This window comes from Trachurus trachurus, assembly GCF_905171665.1.
Source record: "Trachurus trachurus genome assembly, chromosome: 2".
Taxonomy (NCBI): domain Eukaryota; kingdom Metazoa; phylum Chordata; class Actinopteri; order Carangiformes; family Carangidae; genus Trachurus; species Trachurus trachurus.
This window is the reverse complement of record NC_139914.1, coordinates 8,524,402-8,546,377: the sequence shown is the minus strand read 5'-3', so window position 1 is coordinate 8,546,377 and position 21,976 is coordinate 8,524,402. Positions and strand designations below refer to the sequence as shown.

Sequence of the window (21,976 nt, the reverse complement as noted above, 5' to 3'; positions counted from 1 at the left end):
ACAAAACAGCACAGTAAAAGGTGTAGTACAGCTCCGTAAATCCGCAGGTGACACTTAACTACCGGTGCTGAGCCACAGAGTGAGGGAAGATAAACAGGAGACACTCAGAGTGGTTTAAAAAAAAAAACAACAAGCATTAAAGTGTGCAACTGCAAGTCATAAAACTGAAGTTAATTAATGAACAAAGCAGAGTAAGAAGGAGGTTTGGTTTTATCTGCAATATAACATCTCAACCCAGATAATAACATAACTATACTATTTGTTGTTGCAGTCTTAAAATATAATCCTATTATTGCATTTTATTTGCCGGTGCTTGGAAATCTTATACTGTTAATGTCACATTCATATGTTATAGATGATATACTGTATATTATAAAAATATATATACTGGATTTTCACAATAAAATCAAAAGGGAAAAGAGATGCACACTGTGGATTAATCTTAAAGCAACACTAAGGAACTTTTCAACCTTCATATAATATTTTCATAACTTTTGTGATGGTACATCGACTTAAAACAAGTTGAATGACACCTCTGTCATGGCCTGAGGGGGTCTGTATCGCCTTCACTGGCACTAAGCAGCTTTGAGGAGCATGGTAGGAACCCGGCTCTCACTTAAGTTTCACTTTCACTTTCGCAAGTCACGACGAGGAGGGAGCAGCAATGCGGCACCTTTGCGTCGGATTGCGTATGTGTGTTTACTGTGAAATGATCCGCTGGTAACAGAAACTTAGTTTGGACGTCTTCTGTTCATTTCCATGCACCGGGAGATCAGGATGTTTACGGTGCTACGCGCTAGTGCTCATGGGAAATGGAGTCTTCCTTCAGGCAAAACACTGCCGCTTTGGGCCACCGGCGCCGCCAAACTCAACCAAAACTGAAAGTTCTTTAGTACTGCTGTAAGTTTCAGCACCTGAAGGTTTTGTCACATGACGACGGACGATGTGCAGCGAGCAAAGTCAGGATGTGCAGCTACTGGTGATGACATAGACAGTGTAATCCAAGGTTAAGTGGTTGTAAATACTGTGACCTGCAGATGTTTGTGAATGGAGAAGAAGGCAAAAGCTAAAATGAAAGCTTAGAGTCAAGAGTCCAAAACAAAATTAAACACAGGTCAATTACTGATAATCACAGTGAAGTGAGAAGTGACCAGTGTCGTTCTAAATGAATCTCAACCACATCTGTAACATGATGTACATTTGAAAATCTCTGATTCCTGATTCATATGAGTGACGTGGGGGTAAAAAAACACACATACTGTACAAAACGCCACTGACGCCTGCTCTGCTCTAACTTTACAGCAAGTTAAAGAGCAGCAGGCCGCGGCTTGAGGGAGCCTGCTGGCTGTTAGCAAATACTGGCTGGCCTGTTATTATTATAGAGTCCTGGCTGCTCTCATCAGCATTCACTCTGGGGAGCACCTGCTGCTGAGGTGGATGCTCCACAAGTTATTGGATTGCTAATCTCTTCCTGGGAGGCCTTTTCAGCCAGGCGGACAGATGAGGGTGGAAAAGGCAATAAGCCATCTACAGGGAGCAGCTGATGATAAACTTGAGTGAGAAGGCAGCAACAGAAGGAGGGTGGAGGGTGGAGGGTGGAGGAACGCATGTCTACGTATACTATACACATCCGAGCCGAGGGTGGGGGCGGGACGGTGTCTGTCTTGCGAGGACATGCCTGCGTCCTGATTTCCTTCTCCACAGCCGCAGAGTTATAGCTTTTATTTGAAGACCGCTCCAGCTTTCTCCTTCAATAGATCACAGCGCTCGATAAAAGTGATGGGGAGGGAGGGGAGGGAGGGGGTGGTGGCGGCGGTGGTGGTGGTGGTGGGTGAATCTGGACCAGCCGTAGCAACGTAGTGCGTTTCCTACAGCCTGAGCCGGTCTCCAGCAGCCGCTGATTGCCGTGGTAATGGTGATGAATGCACAGGAAATGGGATGCCTACTGCCACAGATGCTGTGATGGAGGGGAGTAATAACTCTACATCATGGGCCTGTGTGCAGCCAGGACGTCACACAAAGAGCACACTGCCATCATGGAAACACTAAAGTAAGTAACGACAGTCCAGTAGAAAGGATGTGCTCATAATTAGGACGGTATATTTATGTATATATGCGAGGCTCCACAGACAGAGGGAATATTTTTCACATTTCTTTATTTATTTTTCTTCCATTTCGTGTCATGTTGAAAGACGAGACACCTGCCGCCACGAAACGACAACAACAAGATCAGAGGCCGTCCTCACTCGTCACTCTCACTGTAAAGCAGCCAGCAACAGCAAAACAACAAGCCAATGGTGCATTTGTAACTCTGTGATGTTGTGATCACAAACTAAAATAAAGCCACATTATTATTATATGCATTTATAATATATGTAATACAGTTCAAATTGCAGAAAATGTACATAAATGTGTTGCAGGTCGATTTCAAGTCGACACCTGGATGTTTTGCTATATATTTATATAAATCTGTGCCTTTTTTCCTCTGTGCTGCATATTCATGAGTTAAATCTATCCGACCACCACATTCTCTCTTCTCTTTCCTGCCTCACCTGCACTAACAAGTTTATCTGTAACACACTTTAGCACTTAGCCACTTCTATTGACTCCAATCTGATCAGACAAATGTAGGCTACATGTAAATCCAACAGGAACTTCTAATTAGCTGACTAGTTTGTATCCATTCTCCACCCAGCGTTACTGACCTCAGCTCACCCTCAGGTAAAAATGCAAATTTAGCCCGAGCTTGTTCGCTTCTGTTTTACTTCCCTGAGTTGGAGAAGCAAACAAAATGCGACTATTCTTGGTTCTTGAGAAGCTGCAGAGTTTATTAACTGACACACAAAATCATCTATCTGGGAGCCAACACACAGCCTGAGGCGAAATTACGACGTATTAGAAATGTAGATCCCAGGTGAGTCGCATTTTAGAAGGTTGACTTCACTGCACAGATTCTCACTCCACACTATTTGTCAACAAAAAAAAGTCTGATGACAGATTTCGCAGCTAAGTGATGATTGGAGCCTGGAAGCTTTTTTCTAAAGGTCAAGTGGGTAAACAAGCCCTAAAACTATTGGTTACACCGACTGTAATGAGACACCAGAATGAAAAAGTCACAAGCTACAACATCCAGGCCTGTATCCAGATCTTAAAGGAGACACATGCCACTTTTCCATGAATTAAAATAGTTCCCAGTTGTCTTACAGACAAAACACCCCAAGGATCAAACATCACAGCTCGGCTGGTTTCAGTGCCTGTCCCTTTAAATGCAAATGAGCCACCACTTGCCCCGCCCCTTCCAACGGTCCCAGGTAGGGGTGGTATTCTGAGGGAACAGCTCGTAAAACCACATGGATTTCAACCTCGGGAGCCTGCACATTACAGATGTTTTTTGTCAATTCTCACATTTTGGGGGCCAGAAGGCAAGACAAACATCCAAATATATGTTAAAGAGCATTTAAAAAGTGATATTTCCATGATATGTCCCTGTCACGTCTACTGAATGGACTGAAATGACGTTTTGCACAGACGTGGACCCCAGAGGACGAAGTCGAGCCATTTGTGACTCCAGGGAGTCATCAGTGGGTCAACATTTATATCTTTTCTATAATTTACTTTATGAACAAGCACCTGAATGACTAATACTGAAGACAGAGCTGCAGGAATGAGTCCTGAATCTGGAGACTAGCTTTTAGCACTTCCTGTTGGAAGGGTCTAATTGTTTTGGAATGGGCTTTTTGATGAGATGGTTTAATTCAAGCCCATGGTAAACGCAAGCTAATGAGAGAAAATGAGATTATATGTCTCTTAGAATAGACTACAGTGTTTATCAGGGATGCTATTCATCATTACACCACATCTGCAGAAGATACAAACCCATCTGTTCACCAGTCCACCTTCACTGCTCAGGTTGATGCTAACGTCCACATTTGCCCACAGACTACTGTATGTCGACCCTGCAGCGCTCCACAATGTCAGCTGCAATTCATATACTATATATATATAGTGCAAATTAGCATACAGTAGCACGCTGACATGCTATTATGCTTTTCTGCATTGCTTGGGCCCAGCTACAGTTTACAGCCTGCCATGCTGCGCTCCAAATGACTGAAAGGCCACATGAGAATGAATCACGGCTCACTTTGACTGATGATTTCAATCAGGGAAATTTAGAGGGCAGCTGCAGCCGACACACCTTCATCTAACATGATGGATTAACAGACGAGCTTTTCATCACCCGTGTTGAACAAAGTGACGGGGTAAACTGGGCGACTCGCTGCCGTGAAACTCGTCTGTGTCCTATTTTGCGATGCGCGGGGACAGCTGCGTGCGTTTCGTGCTTTGAACCTGCAGGACTGTTGTGGAGTCTTTAGGCGCCACGGCACATCAAACGCTTTTTTGCAAAAGGCTGTGGGGAGTCAGAGCTGCAATCCTGCAAACCAACCCTCCGCTTCATTACACATAGGCTGTTTATATGTCAGCGTGAATGAATGTTGGGAGCTGTCGGGGCAGCGGCGAACGGATGGTGGTGACACGCTTTCCACCTTTTTCCTCTGTGTATCATAACAGGTGAATAACTCTGAGAAACTGTGTTGCTAAGGGTGACACTGCAAAACGTCCACGGCGGGGACACGTCAACTGTCCGTTTCCTCCAAAGTGGATTCCAGCCGGAAAAGGTCAGGGGGGGGCGTCCATGATTGAGCCGGAGCTGCTGTCCCCCTCAGGCAAGATGGATGACAGCAGCCTCCAATCAATGAAAGATGATCTGAACAGTACGATTACCTGCTGAGCTTGTGAGCGGGCAAAGATCCCGAGCGTGACATTATTCTGTGCTTCTGCATAAATCCGGCAAATTAACAAGAAAGTATTCTCCGTCTGACTGACAGCCTTTGTTCCGCGTGGTCGCCGTATTCCTTGTTTTTGTTGCTTTCAGGTGTAATTACGGCTCTCATTGTCATTCCGGCTCTCGGCGGTTTTTTTAGTGGGAACTGTCAATATGAGATGAGATTAAATCAGTGTTATTTGAGGATAAATCACTAGCTAGGTATCAGTTCAAACTCATTACAGACAATGAAGATGCTACAGATAGACGAGAGGCTTAACCGTAATCCGTCTGTAAACAGAGGGTGGGGATAATATCAGGAAAATGCACAACTATGAGTGTGTCAGAGCAGTGCAAGTCCAGGCAGACTCAAAGACTTATTGTATATGCATACATGTAATGTGAACATACTGAATTTTAATGGCCGCTCTTATACATGTAAAACCCATGGTGCCTGGAGCTGATTAAATATGAAGAATGTAATCAACCGCATCGTGAAAAATGCATGGAGTCCACATATTAGAGAGGACACATCTCACGTCTCACCAGAACACACATTAGCCCGGTCCTGTTGCGTTGTTCTACTCTGTGAAGGGGACGACGCGCGACAGTAGGCGTTCCTGGGGTAATCTAAGCAGATAAAAGGATTTTTTTTTTTTTTTTTTTTTATCGAGAAACGCAGCTCCAGACAAGTGATTCATCATTTTCAGATCACAGCATTCGTGTCGTGGAGCGCGCACGCACGCAAGGCAAGAATTCGCCGGCTAATGGAGTGCAACATGCAGCATTCAAATCAATACACTACATATTCACAGGCTTTTCTGGGAAGATAAGTGTGTTGCTTGCCTAGAGTACAGAAATAACAAACACAAAAAAAAAAAAAAAACGAGGCACGCTGAAGGACTGAGAATAAACACGCTTCTAGAAATGATTACACCAAACACCTCAAATGTATTTCGCCTCTATCCCATGAATTCTTGTGTTGCTCGAGGGGAGCCTTTTTTTTTTTTTTTTTTTTTTTTTTACCCCTGTGCCACCACAAGAGCACAGTCAAACAACAAATAAACTACGTCTGGTGCAATAAATAAAAGAGAAAAACTGACTGTGTGCACTCGGATATACTCCCAATATTGTTTTTTATTTATCAGTGCCTCCACCACACGGGCCTCTGTGGTCTGTATGTAATCACAGCACATATCTGCCTTTTCTTTTTTTCTTTTTTTTTTGTTAGTCTGCCACAAGCTATATCGCTTATCCTTTCAGGGTCGAGGAGGGCCCAGAGCAGACTCCGCTCTCTCATGGAGTCGACATATAGAGACAAACAACCGGCCAGGCTCACAGCACATGGAGATAAAGTACGATCCCTGACGTGGATGCTGAAAACCATCGCAGCACCTTCTACTCAACTGGTTTATCACGGATTTTCAGCAGGCCAATGATTTCAAAGGCTTGTTCCCTTTAAAAAAAAAAAAAAAAACTCTACACCACTTCACAGATGAGAAAAAAAAAAGGATTGAAGATGAGCATTTTCACACATACATACATAGATAAACAACCGAACGAGCAGCTCCACTTCTCTTCACATACGAGCTAGGTCTAATACAAAATGGAAAAAGTACAGATAATGGAGCCGGAGCAAAAACATGCGCTGAATGAAAAAATCTTCTCCCATTATCATTCAGGCAGCCTAACTTGTGTGATTTGACCTTTTGAAGCTTTTTTTCTCCGAGCTGTTCCCAGGCAAGGAAACCAATAAATGAGGCAACAATCACAGAAGGGGAAGACACACATCCGCCCTCCATCTTTCAGCCTATGAGCACCTATACATGTAAAAACAAGACTTACTACTATAAATATTATATAGTGCAATGTAAAGCAGAGACCGGCTGGGCTGGCCACTCAGCATCAACATGCTCTTATATGAAAAGACGTTATTCCCACTGCAAGGCCACAGCCAGATTGAACCCATCACCATGCAGCACCTGAGGGAGTTGGATATGCTTTTATCAATTACACTTAAATGGAGCAAGTCGTATTTCAAGGTGGTAATCAGATCTAGGTCCAAGCAGGCTGGTGCAGTGTGCAAATACAGTTCAAATATCAGGATGTATGATGTTTTTTTTAGGATAGGTTTTGACTTAAAGGTCCAGTGTGTAATATTTGGCTAGGTTTATTAGCAAAATCTGAATATACTACCCATGAATATACTGTATTTCTATAGGTGTATAATCGTTATAAAATAAAATTTGTTTGGTTTTTATATAGCAAGGGTCTTGCTTTAGAGAGTATAACATTATCCACTACTACATGGACAGCAAAACAGCAGTTTCATTAGTAATCCAATAATAATTAAAATTTAAGCCTCCAATTTGTGAAGATTTGTTGCTTTTCTTATTTGACAGTGACTGCAGCATTTTGGGTTTTTAGGAGATGGAACAAACAAAAAGCATGATGGATAATTCTGACTATTTCGTGATGGGCCTTTTAGATGAAACAAACATAAACTAGTAATTGATGAAATTGCAGACCAGGAGAAAATGGAGCTCTCTTGGGGGTGATAAGACAGAAAATTGGACCCAGGATCTATTTTCTGGCCTGATTTCCAACCCCCTCACAACTTTTCAGGGAATAATTCCTCCTTTTTCACAGTCATCAATACTGAGCTGAACAAAACGCCCTCATGTGAGTGGAGGCAGCGAATCAGAGCTGGATATTGACTTCTCCAGTGATGCCCCACCAACATGAAGCACAACGCTGTCTCCGCTAGTACCAGAAACTTCACATGTACAAATCTGTCAATTACAGCTTTTACAGCTCTGAGCAGCACAAAAGCCCCCGTGGTGCTCCACATTTAACACAATGTGCATATGGCAACCCACTGCACCTTCATTCCATCAAGCGGAGTGGAGGCAGAAGAGATCAAGATCAATCTCTTACCTTTTGGAAAGGAAGCATCTGTTCAGAGCAGAAGGTCAACTCGGAAAGTTTATTATCTGGGTCTGTCGGTCTCGTAAAAATGCATTTCTCTGCTCGCAGCCGAGAGCGGAGACTGTTAACAAGACCAACAGGGATGAGACGGGGATAAGACCGCTCTGCATTAAAGCTCCCTGCCCTTAAACTCAATATGCTTCGCATCATTTTGAGAAGCAAAATGTCAAATTTACATACAAGCCTCAGAGGACAAGGACGCTTAAACATGCATCAAGTGTATCAAACATACCTGAAATAATTACCACTGCATCTGCTCAGTCTGAGATTAATGATGCTCTGTATGGTGTTTGTGTACATAGAATAGTGCATGCTCTATAATTAGGCCTAGGAGTCAAACAAGCAACTATTCAAATGGGTTAGTCAGGTCCACAGAGGAATGTGTGCTCATTCAGAGCAGATGCTGATTGAAATCAACCGTGCATACAGCAAGATATTAATATCACCTCCAGAGTTGTGCCAAAAGCAGAACAAAATGTTAAACATACAGCCTCCGAAAATAAAAATTAAACACTTTCCTCTGTGGCGATTCGCTATTTAATTAATTTTGATGAAAAACTAAAAACAGCAACCCCCCACAACACACACACAATCATATAAATATCAGTACAAAACCATGTTGGGCTTCCATAAAGAGGATTAACATCAGGAGGGGGAGGGGTCAGACAGAAACCGAGAAACATGATGAAGCTTTAAAGCTGTAGTAGAAGCATAATGCTGCTGTCTGACGTTGAGCAAAAAAAAAAAAGGCTTTCATATTGGAAACGATGGTTTCATGAGCCACAGGGTTTTTTTTCAAACGCGCTCCTCATAATGGGCCACGTAAACTTTCCATTCACAAGCTCTAAATTAGAGTGACATGGTTTCCATACGGCAGCAGAGATAAGGCGACAGCTTGGCCCTGACGGAGACAAAGCGTCTTTGTATCATGTCTATATATCCAGTGCTCTGGAGGCCAAACAGCCTGTAGTTCCACCAGTTAGCAGGGCTCACCCATCCACCTTTTAGTTTGATTTATTTATTTATTTACTTATTTTTGAGCATTTCAATGAAAATCCAATCATCTCCTTGACCGAGGGGGAGAACTGGGAGGCATCAACAGTCGGAGCGGCCAGCTTGGCAAACCAGCAAAGTCCCATCATCAGAACCCAATTAAAAAAACCCAGGGCGAGGAGACGCAGCTCTGCACTCATCCCATGCCAAGTGCGGTGGCGGAGGCTGTGTGTGCCTCGTGTGTGTTTGTTGGGGAGGGGGCGACGGCAGCCAACGTGCAACCACATCTGGTAGACTAGGAGAGGAGATAAGAGGGTGTGGGGGGCGCTCCCTCCCTCCCTCCAACCGTCCATGTGATACCACTACGAGCATAAACAGGAGAGACTTGCATCCGGTTTAGTGCTGTCAATCAATTCAAATATTTAACAGAATGTCATAGTCAACTCGCACATTTTCTAAATGTCCCTTTAATTATCATTTTAATACCCCTTAATACGCTTTATGCAAATGTTTTCTATTGAAAACAACAACGTGTAGTGTTATATTTCACACTAACACTCTCACTTTGAGCAGTCATTCACATTTGAAGCAGAATCTCACACGATGTAACACTGTGTATCAATAAACGGAGGATGACGGCGCTGCAGAGGCTGAGAGTTTTGACTCATCTGATGAGAACGATTATGAAAAAAAGACGAGAGAGTTCAGTCACATACAGACAGCAGGCCCACAGCTCCAGCTCTGTATACACTGAGTAGGCTATATAGTGTGCTTTTTAATCAATAACCGCGGTAACAGCAGAGTAACAGGCAGGCTCATTGTTCATGTGCAGAGGGACGATATCACAGCTGTTACTTTCATCCCAACACTTAAACCTGAGTTGCTTCTATGCTGAAAAACTCTGTAGGATGTGTTAGAGGACTAATTCATCTGTCCAACCATCAGAACTATGACACATGAAACCAGGGCCGTTGCTAGGAATTCTGGGCCCCCTGAAAAAATACTGATGTGGGCCCCCACCCCCTGACTTTTCATCACCACTTTTTTGATTGACTGTGTATAAGAGGAATTTAGTCACACAAAAAATCAGTCTCCTGGGGGGGTTTTATGGGCCCTACTGGGCTGTGGGCCCCTAGAATTGTCATCGCCTTTCTCCCCTATGCAACGGCCCTGCATGAAACCGTAAACACAGCTTACTGTATGAAAAAACTACAACTTTACTACTGTAGGTCACAAAGAACGATAATCTTGCGCTAAAAAATTGATGCCGTTAAAATTGTATTTGCGTTAATGCGTTACTGAGACACAAACCACAGCAACTCATCGTTGCTCAACAAAAGGAATCTGCAGGAATATACAGTATAACACACAAACAACACACACACTTGACTTGACTCACCCGTCCTGGTGGCTGCTGCTGCTACACCGGACGCTCCAGGTGCTTGACAGAAGAAATCTAAAAGGAGCAGAACACATGTGGGTTACACTCATCTTTCTGAAACAAACTGAAGGTAACACACACAAAACACATTTCCTCTCTTACATCCAAACACAATCCTCAGCGATCGTTTGAACTTCCTTCCTGGCTCGGTGTGTGTGCCTGAAGTGAGTGCAGCAGCAGCAGCTTCCTTTTGTCTAGAATAATCAGAAAGATGAGCGGCCGTGACCCTCGGTGCTGCCGCGCGCAAAGGGAATAAAACGCAAGTCAGCAGGGACGATGCAATTCACCTGTGACCCCTGAAATCTACCAGTGATGAGGATGTGTGTGTCTGACTAACAACCACTTATTACTCTGTCATTCCTTAGCATTTCTCATTTTCGTAAACAAAAAAGAAAAAAAAGGAGAATGGATGACAACACATTTCCTGCTTGGCTCTGCTATTACAGTCATTTCACTGTGGCCAGATAACAACCACCAAGCAGGCTGTTGCTCCCTGTTTTATTCATGTGCCATGTTGTTTAAAGAGGAGTGGTGGGTGAGCATGATCACAGCCTGTTGATGTTGGATCATCTGTGCCCACCGTGTAGCAGCTAGGGGATGGAGGCGGTTGGGGGGGGGGGGGGGGGGGGCACACAAGGCTGAGCCCCAGCCAACGTGCTCATCAAATGATCCAGTAAAGTTTGGACGGGCAGACACAGACATGATCACAACGCGCTGAGATCGGCAGATGAAACGCGCCGCTCCGCCTGTGTAGCTTTCCCAAACCCCTTCTCCACAGAGACCCACACAAGAGAGAGAGGGAGAGGGGAGGGAGGGGGAGGGAGGGAGGAGGGGGGAGCACAGGCCAGAGCACATCAATGTGAAAACCAGCGAACGCCCTCGGAGAAAGAACAGAATCAGAGAGGAATCGTACACTACACCCACAGCGGCGCACAACTCGAGACCTTATAAAAGATGACAGCGTTTTAAGTTACAGCCTCTTGCTATCTGGAACTCCAGCGCAGCCAGACGGTTATAAAAATCTAATGCGTCGTAATTTATGAGTTGTTGCAGAGAAACCATTCATTCTAGGTGAAAACGGCGGGGAACTGGGTTTTGCTTCCCCCCTGCTGCAATTAAATTGAATAATACAGTCATTAATTATTCATAAAGGTCAAGTGAATAACAATAATGCAAGAGTTTACTGATGCCCCCCCGAGGGAAATGGGCTTTTTTTTTGTTGGTTGACCCCGCCTCCGGGAAAGGTCGGTGACCTCCAAGGATTTCCTCTACCGCTGCCTCCTGGCTCCACAACAAACTGGAAAAAAATATCTAATATTAACAACAATAAGGACATTATGTTGCACAAATGACCCTGAACAAGTCTGTTATCTTTCCTATCAAGTGGACAAAGTTGGAGCTAACAGCTTCTAGCCTTGAGGGATGCTTTCTGACATTCATAGGGGGTCGTGTTCCCCTTAGAGCAACAGATTTATGTCAGGCAGACCTCTCTCTGTGTTGTTGACCGTCCCTCCACGTCGCTGTTAGGACCAAAGGTTCTATTTGCAACCCAAAACAACTAAAAAAACAAATACCAGACAATATGTGCGAGCGGTGCTGAGTCTGACAGCCTCCTCCTGGGTCACAGCGCCACAGAACAGCCAGATGTGTTTAAGCAGAACATTATTGATGATGTTGACCTCTGACCTTTTGGATGAGAGGCGGTGTCATGACATAATTAATGTATGAACTGAAAAAACATCACAGTGACCTCCAGCTGAGGTGACTGTGACCGCTTCACAATGTCACAGGAATAAAAGACAAGGATGACGTGTGTTAAAGTGTGTTAAACTCACACACACACACACACACACACACTCAACAGACGGCACTTCAATCACAGGTCAATACAAACGAGTCCAGAATCTGCCTGACGCTGGTGAAGGTGTAAGGTATTGGTAATCGAACTGAACACTGACGATCACAGAGATCATTCTCCACCTACACAACGCCAATACAGTATGCATTACCATAGAAACCCCAAACAGCTCACAAAGTCAGAAAAGCAAAAAAACAACGTATGTACTGTAAATATAACATTTGCAAAGATGCCACACAAGAAAACAGATAGGGATGCACTATAACTCTTTTTTTTTCCACCGATACGATAACCAATAACTTTTTTATTAGTTTATATTCACATCTGAGGATAAGAAAAGCTAAGATATAGTGAGTAAAGATGAGTTTTACATTACAGCTCTGCCTCCGACTTTACCAAATAATATAACCGACATCACTACAGTTGTAATCACAACAAAGACCAGAACAAATCAACGTAGATTGGCTCTAAAATGGAAAAAAATCTGTTTATTTTGGCCGTTAATTATCATCCAATATCGGGCCGATAATTATCTGTACCGATAGCTATTGTGCATCCCTAAAAACAGACTAGATGGCAAATCTACAAGGAGTGGGTCAAATCTCCTGAACCCTGCTGAAAAACACTGTGTCCAACAATTCCAACCGAGTGACACATCTTCTTTTTTAGGAATCACATCTGTCCGTTTCTATACGATACAAATAACAAATGAAAAAAGCCTGACAAAAAAAACTGAAATTGAAATTGAATTAAAATCACACCCTTATCCTCCCTGTCTGGTAATAATAAAATCAATTTATAATTAGAGGGAAATCAGGCGGCTCCAGCTGTTATCACTATGTCAGATGTAATCAACATTTAAGTTGTATCTGTTTATATATTAAACATTACAGAGCTCAGAATGGGGCCAAGTCATTATGAGTAACGCTGCAGCTTGTTTCGCTCATCCTGATTCAGATATTACACAATCATATCAATAGAAAGAGACATTATATTTATTGATAACAGCTGTGGAGGCCACCACTTATGGCGCTAAGGCAAGTCTGACAAGTGGATTTTTTTTTTTTGGGAGGCAAGGCCTAATGAAACCGTTGACAGCTGTGCAGCGCAGCAGCTTAATCCAGCATTAACATCAGTTTCATGGAGCGATGGGATGAGCTGCGTCACGGCGCCGAATCCTAGAGGTCTGAGTTGTGAATTTGTGGCTTTTAAAGGATCTACGCTCCCGACAATTAGATGCTCATGGTTTTTAAGCTCCCAAACTGTCTTGTTTGCACTCAACAGCTGCTGAGCTACCTGCTGAAGAGCGGAGGGAGACTGACACGTGGCCACAGGGAGTGTTTATGTAGGAGAAATCACAACTGATTACACTGAAGAGTGTTGTGTTTGCAAAGTTAGTGTTAAAATGACGGCGTGAAAAGAGGGAATACATTACTGACATGTTGGCTCACATGCCTCAGGGCCTTGCAGAAAGGAAAATGCATTTCCCATAAATGTATATTTATCATGTCATCGCTGTCACTCACTGTCACCTGAGAGGAGATGAGGGTCTGGGAAAGCGGTGAAAAAAACACCACAGCACGGCGCTTTCAATGTTTGCACCATTACTTTTGGTGCAGATACATACAGTATGTCCAATAAGTTGTGATATTCTGCTTCACTTTCATCTCTGATGTGCCGCCAATCACATCGTTGCTAACTTGCCAACTAGTCCATGCACATCTGGATGTATCTATGATTGCGGTCGTGCCCCCTAACTCAGCAACAGAGATTGGCATCCCATCCTCCTCTCTGTTTGACAGTCAGTGCACAAAGACTTTGACGGACTGATGATGATAAATCCTGCAGAATGTTTGCCAAAAATAAAATTAAATCAATGATCTTCTTGACAGAGAAAAACGTAGACAAAAAAGGCTAAGTTCAACATTAAGTAAAGGTCCTCTCCTCATGAAACAACAGTGACATTTGACGAGCCAAGTTGTGCACTTGAAAGAAATCTGCTCCCCGAGGGCCGAACCAAACACCGACCCAGCGACTGACAGACGATCCCTCCTCAGAACTGTGTCCACATGAAAAGCAAAATCGCAGTGAGTGCATTGAAATAGTGGACGAGTTAATAAGCTGCTTTGTAATGCACTTTTCTATCGCGTGCTTTATAATCGCCATTCATCACTGACACATGCGGTTTATCACATCAGGGAGCGCCACGACACACTATAAATCGAAGCCCAATCACTTCCTGGACAAAAATATGATATAATTAAGAGGCTCGGTCCGGCCTGAGGGCTTCCTGCAAAAAAAAAAAAATTGTTTCAGTTCCCTCCTCTGTGCTACTAACGCGAACGGCATCAAGTTATTTACTTTACAACATCTAAAAAGATCAATTCTGTGTGTTAAATTCGGCCAATAACTCTGACAGGCGGGACGCCTTCACATATAAAACCCCCACACGAGGGTTAAATGAGTTAAAAACGAGGACTATTAGTCGCACACCCAGGGGCTTGCTTCCTCTCACAGGATGTCAATAAGATGTAGTTTACAACGCAGCAGATGTAAACAGCCTATTTATATGTATAAAGGCTGTGGTAAGACTTAGATGTGTTTAATAGTGATTTAATGTGTAGAGGAATTCAAGAGAGGCGGTGAAAAGCATTGATTTGGGGGGGTGGGCTTACAGGGGAAACTCTCAGGGTCTCATTTCAGACTTAACAGTAAATTATTGATCCTAACCCTAACTAACAGGTAATGACGAGTTAACGGTGGACGATCAGTCAAAAAGCTCACATAATAATTTTTCTTTTGGGGTAGAACTACAACTCAACATCTGAATCCCAATCTGTATTGTGCTTCTGGTCAAATTTTAATTGGGAAAATACATTAGGAGTAGGTTCGTTAGCTTTAATTGTCGGTGCAAGCTCTCTTTAGAACGGCGGAGCAGAGCCGCAAGCTGCTCAGAGCTTCGCTATGGAGGCTCATGGGATTTCTTGGTTTCCCTCATCAAACTCATCAAATACACAATCCAACAACTCCACAACGCTCTGGTGGACAAGTTGTGAGCTGCACATTCACCACGCTATGAGATAATAACAGAACGTTACGAGACAGAGTTGTTTTAGAGGTAAATGCAGAGACTGCTTGCTGAAAAACTGCCCCCGACGGGAACGTGCATCAGCGGTTTTGCATGAATTTACCTCTAAAACAACTCTGTCTCGTAATGTTCTGTTATTATCTCATAGCGTGGTGAATGTGCAGGTCACAACTTGTCCACCAGAGCGTTTTGGAGTTGTTGGATTGTGTATTTGATGAGTTTGATGAGGGAAACCAAGAAATCCCATTAGCCTCTGTAGCGTAGCTCTGAGCAGCTCGTGGCTCTGCTCCACTGTTCTAAAAATAGCTTGCACCGACAATTAAAGGTAACAAACCTACTCCTAAAACTATAGGGATTATGGCAATGGGCCAATTTGCCAAAATAATGAACTATCCCTTTAACGAATACATGGTTAGCAGCATTCTAACTTCTTAAAAAGGAAAAGTCTAAATATAGCAATGTCTGAGAAGTAGATCATACCCTGAAGTTACCTCAGCCAACCCAGAGAGGAATCAGGAACTTCTAAGACGTAAACAGTTTCTACATGTGAACAGTTTTGTGGAGCTGCAGTGACAGGAAGTGCCTCCACAGTGACACTGCTGTGACGTTGCCACGTGCCAAGAGCAAAATTGATTGATTGACCAGAGAAGAGGTCCAAGGCCGCGTCTGTCCATCGCTCCCCGCTGAGATCACCCATGTGTGCCAGGTGCCCATTTTGATGTGTCATCGCCTAATTGAGATTAACCCACTGTGTTTTGTGTCATGGGGGAGGTGACCGGAGGACTGTGGGACATTTTATGAAATTAAATGGAGCAGTTTCTTTTCTCTTTTTTTTCCTGGTTTGTGCAATATCAGTAGGCTACCTGGTCGCGCGCCAACACACAGGCTTAAATGAGAGAATTTGGCAGAGCTGCCGGTATTAACGACATAGGCGGCGTTGTAAGGTTGAAAGCCACGGTTGCTCACAAAAGAGATGGACTTGGCTTCTCTGGGATTACTCCACGACAAGAAACAGTGTAGAGCAGTATTGATGTAACCACTTCAAGGGGGTGCTGTAATTCCAAAAAAAAAGGCAAAAGAAAGAAAAAGAAAGAGAGGATCAGTCCTGCGTTTTCAGATCCGTGGCATTCGTGTTTCAAAGCAAGCTGTCAAAATAAATTGCTAGAAATGGATTTCTGGAGGCTTAGCCATACTGCTCACAGCGAGCAGGAGACACTGGCTGTGAGTTGTTGTTATGACCTCTTGACTACAAGGTAAAAATCCCATTGAGCAGCTTGCCACAGTGGGTTACATCCATCTCCACTGTCTCTTTCACTTCCACGGAGGAGGAGGAGGAAGAGTGATAAAAACCCAGCGTGGGGGGGGGGAACTCATCACCCCTTTATGCAATGAAACAGAGGACTGATGGATTTCACTTAGCTCATGTTAAGTGACGTGGATTAGCAGCCAGATAAATCATTGTAGCCCCCATGCTCCATGTTATAGTCCATAAAGTGCACACAGCTTTATGAAATGCACAATGTCCTCATCTACTTATCTGGATTTATTTGGTCTCTGCCTCGCTCTCTCTCTCACACGTTTCAATGGCAATAAGCCCAGACAGACACACACCACTGAGCTTCTTCTCATTTAAACCAATGGCATGACAGAGGAAGTGAAGCGGGGAGACTACACACCTCTAACACACACACATAGGCTACACACAAAAAAAAAAAAAAAAAGGAAATATCCAAAGTGAAGCTTCAATATCAAGTTTCACGTCTTACTGTTAATATTAACGCATCCTTCACCACGTTAGAGCCAAAACATAACAATGAACAAACTAAACACATAGATAACAAACACACGCACATACACAGACACGTTTAACTCAATTTCACTTAAATCAGCGTCCGAGCTGCAGCGGCTGCAGCAACTAACAGCGACTGAGCGTGACACACGAGGTAAAGCAGACATTTTTCCCCCTTTATTCTTCTTTTTTAAGCCGTGTCCGCCCACCTACCGCTGTCTGTCCTCCGTGTCCTGCCGGCAACAACTTGTCCTGTTCTGTCCTGGCTGCTGAAGCTCCGCCGAGCTCCGTCCGCTCCGTCCGCTCCACTCTGCGCCGATGCCTCCTCTGCTCTGCTCTGCGTCTCTCTCCACGGTGGAGGAGAGAGGAGAGCAGCCGACCAATCAGCGGCCGCCTGATTAGGGAGGGTGATAGCAGCCAATCAGGCCACGGCCGGGGAGGTGCACGCGGAGGAGGAGGGATGTAAGGATGGATGGATGGATGGATGCTGCTTTTGTCTAACCGGGGGATTGACTTTCAAGCAGCGGAGCGACTGCAACTGTCACGCCGGAGTGAGCTGATGGCAGCTCGGGCAAAAATAAACCCACATCCCGGGTAACAGTGTGTAGGGGAGGAGGAGGAGGAGGGTTCAACGGGTGGGTGTGTATGAGCAGGATGATTGACAGGGGCTGTCAAGGACAGGCTCGTTTCAATAAAGTGATACTATTAATGCAACATGAACATATGGAGGCTGCAGAGCGAGAGCTGCTGCTCCATGTAATCACAAGTGGAGTTGATAGGACATCCATCCATCCCTCCCTCCCTCCCTTCATCCATCCATCCATACCTTGTCTGCAGTGTTTATCCATGCAGGCGGCTGGAGGCAATCCCAGCTGACATTAGGGTGAGGGTGGGGTAAAGGTAGGGATGCCTATACCTAACCACCACACAGCTGCTCTGCAAATAACATTGTTGAGATCAGTAGTTCTGGTTGTCCTTGAGAGGGTTCAAGGGGGTTATCAAATTTGTCTCCCCTAAATTTTACCTTTTTTTCTAAAATTAAAAAACAATTATAGAAATTTTACCACTTTTTCCAGAAATTTCTTCAAAATATTTCCCAAAAAGTCACGGCATTAGCCCTAATTTGTACGTAGCCTACATTAACTAAAAAAGTAACGTTATTCAGGCTCAGAACTAATATTTGTGTACTTCCGGTCTTTGTTTCAAAATTTGGTCCAATTTGTGTCAATTTAGGGGTCTTTAATGTAAAAGTGGCTTTATCTCATCTGAATAAAACCCCTTTATTCCAGTAACTGTCCCTCAGTAACTCTCTCTCTCATCCTTGAACACTGGATTACATTGTTAACGTTCCCAACAGCTGTTTAGCCAAATGTCAGACCAAACACTTAACAGGGAGTGTTCATTTTATGACTATTGGACCACATCTCATCCCCATGTCTAATGGTGAATGTTTCTCCTCCCATATTGCAACCCCACAGGAAGTGAAAGATCAACCGCTACAATCATCTCACTGTGTAAAATCGTGGTCCAAGTTCAGCCAAAGTTCAAGTCCAAGTGAGACACATGGAGCCTCGGGGGTCTCAGCCGGGCTCAAACAGGACCAGATAGCAGAATTAATCCGGATCACAGCTGGTTCTCTTCTAGCCTGTAACCGTGAACATACATCTGGTTTCACAGCTTGAGGTTTATACTTTCATCAGAGAGAGAAAACAAACAGGATGTGAGGGATACATGATGAATGTGGCTGGATTCTTAAATTCTTCTGTTAATTCATGTTGCCAAAAATGTCACAATAACCTCTTTGTATTGTATTGTATGAAACGTCCCTGCAGGCTAATACTTCTGTTGGAGTTGAGATGGATTCATTGTAGTTAATAAGTGATGAACACTATGAAACCGTATGATGCAACTTTGTAGGACTTTGTCGGTATTCTGTAGGAGAAAAAAAAGAAAAGAAAGAAGACATTTGGGAAAGTTTACTTCAAATGCAGCAGACTGTCTGAGTGGGCGCTCCCCTGTGGTAAAGCAAAACAAAACTGCTAATGAAGACAGGAGCGCTGGGTTTTGTGTTCGCGGTGGCCTATGAAAATGAAGATAAACCTCATAATGACGGTAATGGAAACAGTTGGCAGTGTTGTTATCATCAGTAAACCCCCCCCCCAGGCCACCGAGGCACTCGATTTGTCAGGAACAGGTTTAAAAGAATAATCTAGCTGGAGTTCCACATTTACACTTTGAAATATCTTCATATCTTCAGGTAGGTGCACTAGTCCAGGCTGCATTATGATGGGTTTTAATATTATGGTATGGTATGATGCAGAAGTGAACCTGCCAACAGCAGTTCAAAGTTTTATTTGCCATGGTAGGTACAAGGTAAAGTAAACACAGCAGGGACAGACTGCGCAGAAAAAGAGAACGATATGACATCGTGGAAAATTTAGCAATATTTAACATTACAAAATACGGCTGTGGCCAATCACACACACACACGGCATGCTGAGTGTGTGTGATTATTGATCGAAAAGCTTCCTGGAAATTCAACAGACTTCCAATCTCTGCATTTTTCATTGTTAAATATAACATTGTTTGGGTGTTTTGGGGGTATTTTTTTAACAGCAGTGGCAGTTTGTATGGGTTTATAACTGCTTGGCAGGGGAATAAACAATTAGAAGTGTACAAAACTGCATTGAAAATGCTACAGGAAAAAAAAATTACCCAATTAAAAAAGATGCCAAACAGCATTTCAAGAGAGGATGCTGAATTATTGAACCAGCAACAGAGTTTCCCCAGCTTAAGGGAACTGTCACCACAACGTAGCATGACCCCAGAGTGAATTTTGTACAACCATCACTTTTTTTTTTTGACACTGAGGTACAGTTTTTTTTAGCTGGGGTAATTAACATTGCAGTATATCCTCTTTTCAGGCAATTACCCCCGCGTGCCCGAGCTGTAACCGAGGCGCCGGGGAAGAAATCTGTCAAGAGGTGACAAAAGCCACCTAATGGAAAAATCTGTAACTCCTACAACAGGCCTGCTCAATCAGTGCAAATCAATAACGCCTTTCGCCAAAGAGATCTGAGCCGGACTGTGTTATCTAGGTAGGCTATACATCAAGCCGGCCCGCCTCACAAAGGGGGGATACAGCTCAGTCCAGCTCCTCTGTGCACTCGCTGATTAAAAAGTCATATGCTGTTGAGTTCATAAAGCTTTATTTCAACCTTGATAGAAATGGAAAAAAAAGAAAGAAAAAAAGCCTCTTTATTCAGACACAAAAGAAAGCTGACAGCCGGTCGCTCAAAGGAAATACAGCTCTGGGTTAATGCACATATTGCAAAAAATTTGAAAATAAAGCCCTGTTTAGATCAGTCAGCAAAAATATAGATATGAATACCAAGTAACGTACAAGGACAGTTTCCACTTCTCTGCACACCAGGTGCATCCAATCAGCATCAAGCTAAGCTACGTGTTGGATAACAGAGCCAGAGTATGGGTTTAAAACTCAGTACAAAAAACGCTAAATAAAGTCAGAGCAGTTCATCTCTCCATGGACATGGATGTGAAATTCAAAGTGGTCAATGCTGCTTGGTTTTGGTGGGGTATGGGGGTGAGGGGGGGGGGGGGGGTTCTGTCTGTCACTAGTCATCGTCATCATCATCGTCGTAGTATCTGTTCCTCTTGATCTGCTCCTCCGCCGTCAGGCCTTCATCGCCTTCATCTTCCCACAGAGCAGCGGCGCCGTCCTTTCTTGTGACAAAGCTGTCGGCGCCCTCGTCTTTTACTTTCGTGTCTCCCGTCTCCATCCCAAAATCCAAGAGGTCGTCCAGCGCCGACTTCTCCCCGCTGAAGATGTCAGATTTGAGATCAGACAGCAGGCTGGAGGTGCTCGTGCTCAGGCCGGCGAAAATGTCCTCTAGGAAGCTGGACGTGCCGATCTTTGGCTGCGCATGGCCGTCGTTGTCCTCGTCTTTGAAAGCGCACGCTCCCTCGGCTTCCTCCGTGTGGAAATCAGCGTCTGTATAGCAGTCTGTGGCTTCAGCGCGTTTGGCACCCGCTGGCACGAAAGCGTCGTCCCTCTGTGCCAAGCGCAACACGTCACTTGGCATCCATGTTGTTGGCTCTTCACAGCCGTCGGCCTGAAAGGAACCGGCTCCAGTGCTCGTATCTGTCGGAAACGGTGACTGATTCCTCTCCTCCTCCTCCTCGTCTTCGTCCTCATTAAGCCCTTGAAGCAGGATTTCACGGTCAAGCTGTGTCTGCTCTGTGTTATTGTTGTTATTGGAGTTTGCATTCAGCCCCTGCTTCGCCGCCGTCGCCTCATCTATCAGCGTGACCTTTGCTGCCATCGCCGCGTCTCTCTCCAACTGGCTTTCCCTCTCACCTGCTGCGCTCTCTGTCTGTCCGTCATGTCCGTTCACTCTCACGTCCTCCACACCTTTTTCTTTACTTTCTCCCTCATCCTTCTCTTGCTCTTTAAGACTTTCCACAGCTCCACGGCCGTTCCCATCACTTTGTTCCTTCTTTTCCACTCCAGGGTGCACTTCAGAGTCCATTTGGGAGCCCACTTGTGCCTGAGCCTCAGAGCTACTGTTTGACTCTTTAGTTTCTTGAGTGTGAATAACACAGGCTGGTTCCTCGGCGACGGCTACGGGGGGGGCTGGACTCTGCGGCTCTGCTGGAGTTTCTTCACACTTTCTCGCCCAGTCATTTTCCTGGGCTCCATTTTGCACTTCAGCTGCAGGTAGATCAGTCTCTTTAAACAGAGGCTCGTTCCGGGGGTCATTTTCCAGAGCTGAGCCCTCCTTCGGGGGCCACGACGGCTTTACCAACTTCAACTCCTCCTCGATGGTGAAGGCTTTCTTCGGAGAATCGCTCTGCGGAGGCCACACCACAGAAATCTTCGCTGTGGCCTTTTTGTTCTCATCCACTGACTTATTCGCGTCGTTATCCTGAGCAGTGGAACATCTGTACTCTATGACTTTCTTTTTAGGCGATGGTGA

General features: G+C 44.3%; 1 long non-coding RNA gene across 1 annotated transcript in view; it reads right to left on the bottom strand.

Annotated features, from left to right (window-relative positions):
- LOC310999392 overlaps positions 1–17,321 on the bottom strand; it is a 28,223-nt gene extending 10,902 nt beyond the window's left edge. Inside the window, exons 1-2 of the long non-coding RNA XR_014596044.1 lie at positions 17,193–17,321; positions 10,203–10,259 (exon numbers count right to left, since the gene is read on the bottom strand). This is a non-coding gene — a long non-coding RNA (uncharacterized lncRNA). The remainder of the gene's footprint in view (positions 1–10,202; positions 10,260–17,192) is intronic.
- Positions 17,322–21,976: the final 4,655 nt, after the last annotated feature.